Source organism: Thamnophis elegans, chromosome 12 (genome assembly GCF_009769535.1).
Source record: "Thamnophis elegans isolate rThaEle1 chromosome 12, rThaEle1.pri, whole genome shotgun sequence".
Classification (NCBI taxonomy): domain Eukaryota; kingdom Metazoa; phylum Chordata; class Lepidosauria; order Squamata; family Colubridae; genus Thamnophis; species Thamnophis elegans.
This window is the reverse complement of record NC_045552.1, coordinates 39,610,273-39,623,521: the sequence shown is the minus strand read 5'-3', so window position 1 is coordinate 39,623,521 and position 13,249 is coordinate 39,610,273. Positions and strand designations below refer to the sequence as shown.

The 13,249-nt window shown below is 44.9% G+C and overlaps 1 protein-coding gene across 5 annotated transcripts in view; it reads right to left on the bottom strand.

Moving 5' to 3' along the window:
• The window catches only part of CAPN6 (calpain 6), a 108,545-nt gene extending 95,630 nt beyond the window's left edge, over nt 1–12,915 (bottom strand). For 3 of the 5 annotated variants that reach the window (XM_032227399.1, XM_032227397.1, XM_032227398.1), the window contains exon 1: nt 12,443–12,913. The gene's annotated coding sequence lies outside the window, so the exon portion shown is untranslated. Of the gene's footprint in view, nt 1–12,442 lie in introns of all 5 variants that reach the window. The other 2 variants (XM_032227400.1, XM_032227402.1) reach the window with 2 other exon arrangements.
• Nucleotides 12,916–13,249: the final 334 nt, after the last annotated feature.

Sequence of the window (13,249 nt, the reverse complement as noted above, 5' to 3'; positions counted from 1 at the left end):
TCAACCCAGATTGTTTTTTGGAAGGGCAGATTCTGAAGCTGAAGCTCAAGGAGAAAAAAGGACTTCTTGGAGAAGACAATGATGCTGGGAAAGACCGACGGCAAAATAAAAAGGGGGACAGAAGAAGATGAGATGGTTTAGATAGTGTCATCGATGCAATGAACATGAATCTGGGCAAATTCTGGGAGACAGTGGAGGAGGGGGGAATGATATGCTATGGTCCACGGGGTCACCAAGAGCCGGACAGGACTTAGCGACTGAACAACAAAAAAAAGCAAAGGATAAAATGACACACAGACACACCCATGATTAACACATTTATTTCCACAATAATGATAGGGAAGCACCTTATATTTCACCACAAAACAGCAGACTAGACTACATGATAATCAGTGGAGTGGAGTGGAGTAGAGTAGAAGGGACCTGGGAGGTCTTCTAGTCCAACCCCCTGCTAAAGCAGGAGACCCTATACCATTCCAGACAAATGGCTATCCAGTCTCTTCTTAAAATCCTCCAGTGATGGAGCCCCCACAACTTCTGAAGGCCAGCTGTTCCACTGGTTAATCGTTCTCACTGTTAAGAAGTTTCTCCTTAATTCCAGGTTGCTTTTCTCCTTGATTAGTTTCCAACAATTGTTTCTTGACCTGCTCTCTGGTGCTTTGGAGAATAATTTGAACCCCTCCTCTTTGTGTTAGCCCCTCAAATATTGGATTACACTCAGTTTTGTTCTCCAGCACTTTTGTTCATAGCCACTCCCAACCAATGAGCGTTCATTTGAAATCTTTTATATAGCAATATGTGAGTGCCGATATGATTGAACCGCTGCTATGCAAGACACAGCTTTATGAAACTGCAACCACAGGACATGATTTCCAAAGTGTGCAAACTCCTTGTGAAGCTGAGTACAATAAAGTATGATTTACCCAAAACCCCTTTGCAGAAAAGATTTTTATGGAATGTCTGCTTAAAAGAAAAATATTAGAGAAATCCACCAGCCAGCTCAATAGAAATACAAAACGTGTACAACAATAGTTTGTTTGTTCATTTAGTTAGTATGTCACTCATGTACAACATAAGAGGAATAAGAATAAACATGAATAAGAACACAGGGAATGGGTACAAATAAATGGGGACAGTAGGTTAGGGATGGTAGGCCCGCTTATGCACGCCCCTTACAGACCTCTTAGGAATGGGGTGAGGTTGACAGTAGACAGTTTAAGGTTACAGTTATGGGGGTTTGAGGATGTAACAACAGAGTCAGATAACACATTCCAGGCATTGATCACTCTGTTGCTGAAGTCGTATTTTCTGCAATCGAGTTTGGAGCGATTTACCTTGAGTTTGTATCTGTTGCATGCCCGTGTATTATTGTGGTTGAAGCTAAAGTAGTCATTGAGAGGTAGGAGGTTGTAGCAGATAATTTTGTGTACTACGCTTAGGTCAGACCGAAGGCGACATAGTTCTAGGTTACAATAGAGTAGAAGCTGGATTAAAAATGGATTTTGATTTATGCTGTGCACATTACTATTACACCAGGGGAACATTTGATCTGCACATTTGTCAGTGCCTCTCAGCTGTTCATCAGTGGCAGAGTGGGTTGGTCATAAGGATACAAATAGCTGAAATGAGTTTGGACATACTGGCTCCATCAAATTTTGTAACAGCAGAAAGGCTTGTTTCAGACAAAGGGTGCTAAGGTTTCTCTTTCCCTAAGTAAATATGCATAAAAAATGTTTGGGAAAGGAATTGCTACCACTGAAAATTGCATATAAATAGTGAGAATTTTTTTTAAAAAAAGAATTCTATCAACGGAGTCTGGATTTTAAAAATAAGCCTTGAACAATGAAAACAAAACTATCTTTTGTTGTTCGATAGGCTCCGGGATAATTTATGTTAAAAGATATGTAAATTAGGAGCCGATGCATATTAATGCACCTGGAGAATTTGCAAACATAAGTGGGTACAAAATTTTACACGAAATAAGCCCATAGGGAAAGTGTCATGTAGAACTCAAAGGTTATTTTTCTGTTATTAATCAGATAAAATTGTTAGTGATTCGCACATCTCCAGATGGGGTGGAGAATAAAAGCAGGCACAAACCAAATCAATATTTTAAAAATGGAACATGAAATTGTTCTCTTGAGTATTATGGAGCTTATTTTTTTTTTATTACGATTTACGATTTATAGGCCGCCCTTCTCCCTGAGGGGACTCAGGGCGGCTTACAATCACGGGAAGGGGGTGCAATAATACAAGACAAACAGTGAGTAAACAAGATAGATAATAAAACACCAACTTGCATTCAACAGTCAACCAACACTCGGGCGGGTAATTTAAAAACTTATCCCCAGGCCTGCTGGGAGAGCCAGGTCTTAAGGGCCGTGCGGAAGGTCTGGATGGTGGTGAGGGTACGAATCTCAACGGGGAGATCGTTCCACAGGGTCGGAGCTGCAACAGAAAAGGCTCTCCTCCGTGTAGTCGCCAGTCGACATTGACTGGCAGATGGAATCCGGAGGAAGCCCAATCTGTGCGATCTAATCGGTCGAAGGGAGGTAATCGGCAGAAGGCGGTCTCTCAAGTACCCAGATCCACTACCATGGAGTGCTTTAAAGGTGGTCATCAATACCCTGAAGCGCACCCGGAGATCGACAGGTAGCCAGTGCAGCTCGCGGAGGATGGGTGTAATGTGGGCGAACCGCGGTGCGCCCACTATCACGCGCGCGGCTGCATTCTGGACTAACTGCAGTCGCCGGATGCACTTCAAGGGCAACCCCATGTAGAGCCCATTGCAGTATTCCAGCCTAGAGATCACAAGGGCTCGAGTGACTGTTGTGAGAGCCTCCCGGTTCAGGTAGGGCCGTAACTGGCGGACCAGGCGAACCTGGGCAAATGCCCCCCTGGTCACAGCCGACAACTGATGGTTAAAAGTCAGCTGTGGATCCAGGAGGACTCCTAGATTACGGACCCTATCTGAGGGGTATAAAATTTGACCCCCCAGCCTGAGTGTTGGGATGTCAGCCAAATTGTTGGGAGGGAAACACAACAGCCACTCGGTCTTGTCCGGGTTGAGCACCAGTTTGTTAGCGCTCATCCAGTCCTTAACGGCCTCAAGGCCCCGGCTCATCACGTCCACCGCTTCATTGAGTTGGCACGGGGCGGACAGATACAGTTGAGTATCGTCCGCATATTGATGGTATTTTATCCCGTGCCTCCGGATGATCTCGCCCAGCGGTTTCATGTAAATGTTAAATAGTAGGGGGGATAAGACCGAACCCTGCGGCACCCCATATGTTAGGGGCCTCAGGGACGATCTCTGCCCCCCGACCAACACCGACTGCGACCTGTCCGAGAGGTAGGAGGAGAACCACTGCAAAACAGTGCCTCCCACCCCCATCTCCCGCAGTCGTCGCAGAAGGATACCATGGTCGATGGTATCGAAAGCCGCTGAGAGGTCAAGGAGAACCAGGATGGACGCATGGCCTCCATCTCTGGCTCTCCAGAGATCATCGGTCAATGCGACCAAAGCGGTTTCAGTGCTGTAACCGGGTCTGAAGCCGGACTGGAAGGGGTCAAGATAGCTAGCTTCCTCCAAGGCCCGTTGAAGCTGGAAGGCCACCACCTTCTCGACAACCTTCCCAATAAAGGGGAGGTTGGAGACAGGACGATAGTTGTTTAAAATGGCTGGATCCAAGGATGGTTTCTTCAGGAGGGGTCTCACCACCGCCGTCTTAAGTGCGGCGGGGAAGTGCCCCTCCCGAAGGGAGGCGGTCACGACCGCCTGGATCCAGCCATGTGTCACCTCCCTGCTGTTGGCAACCAGCCAGGAGGGACACGGGTCCAGAATACAGGTGGAGGCACTTACAGCTCGAATGGCCTTGTCCACATCCCCAGAGGCAACATCCTGGAACTCAACCCAGAGATGGTTTGCCAAGTAATCCCCCTGTGTCTCGGCTGGATCTACGGCGGTGGAGTCCAAGTCCGAACGAAACCGAGCAACTTTGTCCGCCAAGAATTGGGCATAGTCCTCAGCCCTACCCTGCAAGGGGTCTCCCGCATCCCTCCTATTAAGGAGGGAGCGGGTGATCCTAAACAGGGCGGCTGGGCGTGACTCGGCGGACGCTACCAAGGCGGAGATATGCGTTCTTTTGGCAACTCTTAGTGCCCGGATGTAATCCTTGGTGCAGGTAGTCAAAAGTGCTCGGTTCTCCTCGGACTTATCGGACCTCCACAGGTACTCTAGGCGTCTCCTCCGGCGCTTCTTCTCCCGGAGCTCCTCGGTGAACCAAGGAGGTCTCCGGGATCCGCTGACCCGGAGGGGCCGTAGTGGCGCAATCCGGTCAAGAGACTCCGATGCCGCCGAATGCCAGGCGGCAACCAGAGTCTCCGCCGAACTGTGGGCGAGAGTGTCGGGAATTACCCCAAGCTCCGTCTGGAACCTCAAAGGGTCCATAAGTCGCCTGGGGCGGAACCACCTGGTCGGTTCCTCCTCCCTACGGTGGGGGTTTGGCCTCCGGAAGTCAAGCCTCAGTAGGCAGTGGTCTGACCACGACAGGGGTATGATCTCATTACCCCTCAGACCAAGATCACGCATCCACTGCTCCGAGAGGAATACGAGGTCGAGCATGTGACCCGCTGTATGAGTTGGGCCCCGAATTACCTGGGTCAGGCCCATGGCTGTCATGGAAGCCATGAACTCCTGCGCCCCATCAGAGCGTTCACCGAGCGATGGCAAGTTAAAGTCCCCCAGAACTATAAGCCTGGGGAGCTCAACTGCCAGCTCGGCTACCGACTTGAGGAGCGAGGGGAGGGATGCTGCAACGCAGTTGGGAGGCAGGTACGTTAGCAGTAAACCCACTTGACCCTTGAGGTCCAACTTTATCAGCAGGGACTCACACCCGGCAAGCTCCGGAGCAGGGACCCTACGAGGTAACAGAGACTCCCGGATAATAATAGCCACACCGCCACCCCTTCCCTGGGCTCTCGGCTGATGAAGCACCTGAAATCCCTCTGGGCACATCTCTACAAGGGGGACTCCTCCTTCTGTGCCCAGCCAGGTTTCAGTAATACATGCCAGGTCTGCCCTCTCGTCAACAATTAAGTCCCGGACGAGGGGAGCTTTGTGAACAACAGACCTGGCATTTAGCAACAGCAGCCTGAGACCAGGGTCCTGACTACTCGCGCCATCTGGTCTTGGAGTGGGACTCATAGGGCCGGAAGGAGGGATCTCTGTAATGTAGAGAACCCTCCTTCCCCGGTAATGGCTTGCCCTAAAGTCCCCGCCATATCTGCCCCTCCCTGTTATGACCGCAATGCTCCGACCCTCTCCCGTGGCCATAGTCCCCCCGACCACCCCGGTGACCCCCGCAAACCCCGGCAGGTCCTCCGAGTCAATCATACCCAAGCTCTCACACAAGCAGTCCTCACGAGTAATTAAAAAACACAGATTACAACAATAATAATAATAAAAGTGAGATCATTCACGCCATCCCAGACAATCCCATGCACTCAACATACCAGTTTAAAAAATTAAAATTTAAAAATTAAAAGTTGCGCAAGTTGGCAAGTCCGTACTAAGCTTGTGATAGTCCAAGGCGTCCTCCACCCTCCCCTAGGGGGGGAGGGGGGGAGAGGTACTCCACTCCTCTCCCTTCCTATGGCAATTAATTGGCAAGATGGTTAAAGGCCCAGTTCCAATCCACTGAAAATACATAGAGGGGGGAGGATGGTGCCTCCCTCCCTCTGGTAGGATTGAAAAGTCCCAGGAGTCTAGATGATTTAGGGGCCTGCCAAAGATGTTAAGTCCGGACTGCCAAACGTGTAGTAAAAGGCAGAGTCTGAGTGGCTGCAGTAGTGACACTGGGGCAGAGAGAGGTGACACTGATTGAACAGATGTAGTTCGTTCATACATATAAAAATCCGTATAAAAATCCGAGGGCTGCAGTTGCAGTAGTGGCCACTGGGGGGAGTCCAAGCTGCCAGCTCGTTGTCTCTCCGGAGTAATGGCGTCTAATACAAAATGATAGCAATAGTGGTGACTAATGCGATACTCCTGAAGTAGTAGCAGCAGTGGATGGCACTGGTCACCACAGGAGGCCTGTCGTTGGGTTCCTTGAGTCCCAGTCCGAGCAGAAAGATGGTCAGGCAACGTGGGGCCTCGTAGGGACAGCGGCAAAAGCGAAAGAAAACGCCGCGCCAGGAGGGAAGGGGGGGTGTCCACAGGGCTATGGTGGGGGCAAGAAGCCAGTCCCCCAGTCCCGATAGGCATCTCTCCTGGGCTCCCCACCCCCTCTTCGGGGCACACACCAACGCCTCGGCACTGCTCAGTCAAAGGAAAAGTCCAACACTTCCCAGGGCAACGGGGCCGAAACCGCCGCCTCTCGCACAAAGCCGTCTCTGCCGCCGCCGCCAGCCAGCTGTGTAAGTAGGTCAATGAAAGAAACGGGGGAGGCAACGCCGTCCAGGAGCCGCTCAAATGCAGCCCCCTCCTCAAATAGTTACCTCCCTGAAGAGCCCAAACGTCCGTGCTCTGCAGGAACCCCTCTGCTTCCATGTCCAGGGTCCTGGTCATCCAAATTATTTCTTTGCTGTCTTTCGGTAGCCGGAGCGGTAAGACTCGGCAGCCATTCTCATTCTCACGCATGCACAGGCCAAAAGTTAACTGGCAATAAAACTCATTGGCATATTATTAAAAATCCTGCCTTGGCCAAACTACCAATTTATTTTATACATAAGAGGCTATTTAAAAAGTTCCAAGGAAATTTCTCTTCAATCTACCGAGATAGAATTTTAAGGGTAGATACAATAACATTTCAGCCAGTTTGGTGGAGTGGTTAAGGCACCAGTTTAGAAACCAGGAGACTGTGAGTTCTAGTCCTGCACTGGATACAAAGCCAGCTGGTGATCTTAGGCCAGTCACTTTCTCTCAACCCTAGGAGAGAGGCAATGGCAAACCACTTTTTAAAAAACTTGCCAAGGAAACTGCAGGGATTTGTCTGGGCAGTCTCCAAGAATCAGACACAACTAAATGGAAGTAAAACAATACATTCTACCAGAATTAACAGATTTAACAGATTAACATACTTGGAAGAGACTTTATAGGTCATCTAGTCCAACCCCCTGCTGAAGCAGACGACCTTACACCATTTCTGACAAATGGCAGTCCAGTCTCTTCTTGAAAGCTTCCAGGGATGGAGTTCCTACAACTTCCGAAGGCAACGTCTGTTCCATTGGTTGATTGTTCTCACTATCAGAAAATTCCTCCTTATTTCTAGGTTGAATCTCTCCTTGGTCAGTTTCCATCCATTATTCCTTGTCTGGCCTTTGGGTGCTTTGGAAAATTCTAACTTAATTCTTTTGGCACGAAGTCCTCACTAGTCCAATTTTCTGAAGCTTAAACAAAATATAAAGGGGTCTGGAAGCTAAAACATATGAAGAATGGTTTCAGGAACTGGGTATGTTTACTTTAATGAAAAGAAGGACTAAAGGTGACATGATAGAAGTGTTTCAGTATCCAAGAGATTGCCCAAAGAAGAAGGGGTCAACCTATTTACCAAAGCACCTGAAGGCAAGACAAGAAGCAATGGGTGGAAACTAATCAAAGAGATATCCAATCTAGAACTAAGGGGAAATTTCCCATCAGTAAGAACAATTATCTAGTGGAATGACTTGCCTCCATCAATTGCGGATGCTCCATCACTGGAGGCTTTTAAGAAAAGACTGGACATCTATTTGTCTAGAATGATACAGGGTGTATCATTCTGTTGGAATGGACTAGACCTCCAAGATCCCTTCCAACTCTGTTATTCTGTTATATAAGTGTCTAACAGCTTGACTCTCTCTAAATTTGGAAAAGTTACAGAATGAATTTTGCAATAGTTGTCCACAGGTTATTTCCCTTTCTTACTTTCTAAAATCCCATCTGTTTTACCCTGAAAATATCTCTTGTCCTCTTAAAAGTGTGCATCTTCACCAGCATCCTGAAAGTTAGGAAGGTCCTGATTCTATAGGATCTCTCTAACCTTTCTACCTTTAAATGAATAGCAATAGAAGGAGCAGATCCATAAAATATTTCAGATTGGGAAGAAGGAGAAGATATAGGAAGGGCTATGGGGTGATGGAAGCAAGTATTAGGCATTTGCCATTTTGGGGGGAATTGAAAACTAAACTCAGATGGCATCCAGAAGAAATTTTAGAAAGTCTCAAGCATCCCAAGAATAACATACAGTAAAAAGAAAGTAACCTTCACAGGGTAAGGAAATGTTTGACAAATGGCAAAGTAGAGTCTTAACATAGAATGCTTTTGGTCTATTTGGTGGCCAACAAGTCCAAGTCTGGTTCAAAGATCAAGAATTGTAGTAAGTAGAGACTGTTTCACTTGGAAAGAAATTTACATTTCTGAGATTAAAGAATGGGTTCAAGATATTGTGTGCATTCTTGATCAATTTGTGAAATGTCTTTTGTGAAAAGAAGATGGACTCTTAATAGCATTTTTTTCTTTCCTCTGTTTCCTTCTCCTCCCCTTAGTTTTAGCTTATTTTAACCCGTGTGTCTGTCTTGAAGAGTTTAACACAAGATGCAATAAGGCAAATGAAGTAGTAAAAGTAAGGTTTTTCTTTTTCTTTTTTTTATTTTATCAATTTCATATATATATATTCACAATTATATGATCTCATAACTGTTATTAATAATATGTATTTATAACAATTTTTCCCTACTGTTAACAATATACTTGAAGATTGCTTTTTTAACATCCCATAGATCCATCTTATCTTACAATGGTTCTACTTCTTCTTCCCTCCCTCCCTCTTTCCTTCCCTCTTTCTTCTCTCCTACTCCCCTTCCTTCCCTCCCTCCTTCCCCTTCCCTCCCTCCCTCCTTCCTTCCTCCTTCCTTCCCTCCTTTCTTTTCTCCTTCTCTCCTTCCTTTCCCCCTTCCTTTCCTCCTTCCTTCCTTCCTCCCTTCCTTCTCTCCTAAAAGTAAGGTTTTTCTTGCCAAACACACTTAGGCAAGAAGAACCAAATGCACAGGTACTGGTTAGGTGAAACCTGGCTCAATAGCAGTAACTGTGACAGGAATCCTAGTAGACAACGACTTAAATACGAGCCAGCTGTGATAGGCAGCCACCAAAAGAGCCAATGCAATCCTAGGCTGCATTAATAGAGGGATAGAAACAAGATCACATGAAGTAATACCACTTTATAAAGTCTTAGTAAGATTGCACTGGAGTACGACATCCAGTTTTAGTCACCATAATGTAAAAAGATGTTGAGACTTTAGAAAGAGAAGAACAAAGAACAACACCAAAGATGGTGAGTGGCCTGGAGGCTAAAAGACATGAAGAAGAGTTGCAAGGAATTGGCTATGTCTAGTCTGGGGAGAAGGACTAGAGATGATATAATAGCAGTTAAGTTAAGTTTACTTTATTGTCATTGCACCTCGTACAACAAAATTAAATGCCATCTTCAGTGTACGTTATAACTATAAAAATAAAACACGAATACACATCCTTCATTCTATACAATTGAATTAAAAACTGAATATTGCATTAGAGTTGCACTATACAGTAGAATTCAATATAGTTACTGCCCTGGGATAGAAGCTGTTTTTCAGCTTATTTGTCCTCTTTTATTGTCCTGTACCATCTGCCAGATGGTAATAGTTCAAAAAAAGAGCGGGTGCCCAGGATGAGATGGATTTTTAAAACTGTTTTGAACTTTCTTAAGGCAGCGGGAGCTATAAAGCTCTTCCAAAGAGGGGAGAAGGCAACCCGTGATCTTCTGGGCAATGATGTTGACCCTCTGGAGCTCTGTCCTATCTGCCATTGTGCAACTGGTAAACCAGACACAGGTGCAATAAGTTAAAATACTCCTTATGGTGCAGCGGTAGAAGGTCACCAGCAGTTTTTTGTTCAGTTGTTTCTTGAGAAGTCTCAGGTACTATAATCTCTGCTGGGCTTTTTTGACCAGTGCTGCGAGTGGCCCAGGTCAGGTTGTCTTTTATGATAACACCCAGGAACTTAAACCTGGCCACTTGCTCCACTCGCTTGTCAAACAGAAGATTGGCAGTTCGGTGGTTCAAATCCCTAGCACCGCATAACAGAGTGAGCTCCCAGCTTCTGCCAACCTAGCAGTTTGAAATTAAAATGCAAGTAGAAAAATAGGGTCCACTTTGGTGGGAAGGTAACAGTGTTCCGTGCCCCTTCGGTGTTTAGTCATGCTGGCCACATGATCATGGAGACATCTTCGGACAGTGCTCACTCTTCGCTTAGAAACGGAAATGAGCACCACTCCTAGAGCCAGAAATGACTAGCACACATGTGCAGGGGAACCTTTACCTATATATTTTGTCTAATATGTTTGCTCCTCTAGTAGCACACTTAACATGCTGATAGAGTTTAGGGAGCACTGTTTTTAAATCAGCCTGATTAAATCACCCCGCTATAATATGCAAAGCATCAGGATACTTATTTTGCTGATTACTAACAATGCTGTACAAGAATCTGAAAGCTATGGTAGTATTGGCATCAGATGGAATATAGACTGCAGTAATCAAAACCACCCGTGGAACATATATGGGTCTACATTTAAGAGTCTTATACTCCAGATCAATGGAGTAGTGGCTGTCTACAGTCTTTATATTGATACACCAGCTTTTGTTCACATAAAGGCTTAAACCTCCCCCTTTGCTCTTGCCAGATTCTCTACTCCTGTCCTGCCGGTGAGCTATGTTCCAATAGTTGAGGGGCTGCCACAAAGAAGAGGTAGTCAACCTATTCTCCAAAGCACCTGAAGGCAGAACAAGAAGATGGAAACCAATCAAAGGAGAGAAGCAACCTAGAACTAAGGAGAAATTTCCTGCCAGTGAGAACAATTAATCGGTGTAATTAATTGTGGGTGCTCCATCACTGGAAGTTTTTATCAAATTGGAAGGCCATTTGTCCAGAATAATAGAGGATCTCCTGCTTGGGCAAGAGGTTGGACTAGAAGACCTCCAAGGTCATTTCCAACTCTTGTCATTCTGCATTCAGTTATCCCTCCTGTTTCCATTTGGTAATGAACCCAAATTAATATAATCAATTGGCGGCAAGACATTATAGATCATTTTCTGATTTCCATACTAGAGAAGCACTGAATCGGAAAAAGGTGGATTTCTGCACCTGCAGAACTGATTCTACCATAAGAGAACTCTCCTTTGGAGTTGACCATGATGTGACAATCACTCTTTATGAACACAGCAATCATATTCACTGTAGATTGTCATGTTGCCCTAATCCATGCTTTCTTTAACTACACTTCTATGAACAAATCATCATTAGTAGGAACTGAACAACATTCTAACCCTATCCTAACTTATTTCTCTCCTCAACCTGCAAGAACCTAAATTGTTCCATTAACATTCAGGAGTTTGTATCTAATTTAAGTGATGAATTTGTGCTGAATTCATTTTTTGTGCCCAACAAACTCTACTTTTGGGGGCAACGGGCTGCCCAACCCTGCCACAAACTACAATTTGCAAATCATAGATGCTGTTTTTCAAGAATATGCTGACTTAAACCAAAACAATATTATGGCTTTGAGCAATGTGTGGACCTAGATATTTCCTAACAGCCGAGATCAACTTCCCATTTGTTAATTCTTATTTATAGGTCACTTTTCATTATAAAAGGGGGAGCAAGTGGATAATTTACAATATAAAACCAATACAACTGAAAACAAAGCAGTATCTGGAGATCGTCATGTGCAATTGCACAAACAAAGCTACTGTGTATTGCAATTTCTGGTGTATGAAGCTCCTCTCAATAATTATGAGATTTACTTATGAGAAAACACAGATGAAAAGCAAATCCATCCTCCCATACTTTCTGTGCTGCAAAAGTTGTTGCTGTTGCAGTTGAAGAGGTATGAAGAAAACATCGAATTGTCCTTTGAAACTTTTAGGGTGCAAATCTCCTTGTGTTAGTAAGGTAGGTTTTTTTTTATAGCAAAACAAATGCTATATCTCTACTGGTAGCCTGAATACAGATGACATTCTGCAAACACTTTCCAGCCTCGCTGCATTTTCTCTATCCTTAGAGGCAAAGAGAGTTTTGTGGAAACAATTCCCTAGTAAAATCAACACATAATCCTCTTTTCACAGCCAGTCTCTTAATTCTACAATAACGTGGTTTTGCCTGAAAGCTGAATTTTCAGACTTCCACCCTTGAGATTAATTATTTTGGTCAGTTCAGCTACATTTCTGCACTTTAAAAAAATTCAAATACATTGGGGTAAGCAAACTTATTTTTTTCTTTTAAAAAAGCCACCAACTCTTCTTCATCTAGATTTTTGACCTTCAGTGCTAGTAGCCCCAGCTGATATGTTAGAAGATTCAATTTAATAAATGTTGCATTCAAGGAAGAAGCCCGACGAAGTTAACGGGATACAAATCAATACTATTAACTCACCTGAATTAAAATGACTTTTAAGCCATCGAGTTCCTGTTCCGCCTGGCAAACATGCACAGAGAATTGCAAATTCCTGGAACAAACAAACTTCTTAACCTGAAATCTCTTTGGACTGTACCAAGGGTCTCTTCATCACAGGGGGAGCTCAAAATAACTTCTGTCCACTTCTGTTTCTTTCTCTCTCTCTCTCTCTCTCTCTCCCTCTTGAACTTCAGCTTGCAAAATGTAATTGTGAGTCATGTGGGGAATATTTTTTTTAAAAAAGTAGCTAGAAAGGAATTTAATTGGTTCGTTTCTAGGGTACTACATCTGTTAAAAAAATCATCACCAGCATCCTGTTGTCAGAAACAAGTACAAATAAATAAAATGAAATAAACAGACTAGAAAGAAGGGCATCTTGAGTTGTCTTGGAATCCTGTGCTGATGAAGAGTTGATGAGGGATGAAGGCGGGAGAAGAGTTTGTTTTTAATGAAGAAATGTGAGTGAAAATGGGACAGGCTGTTCTTTTCTGCTATTATTTAATAGCTGCTTTTATGGCTACATCACCCAACATTTCTTCATCTGGCAAGACACAGCCAGTGATCAGAGGCGACACTCGTCAGAGAAGGCTTGGTAATGCTGCTCTTTTTCTCTGACCTTTTAAGCAGGTTTTCATTCCCTTCTCAAGGTCTCCATAGGAATGATTCCAATTTCTGGGAAATGGATGTAGTGTAGACCAGTAATGGCAAACCTTTTCAGCACCGAGTGCCCAAACTGGATCGCATGTGCATGCATGTGCATTTGCGCACGCCAGAGTGCGGAAAACC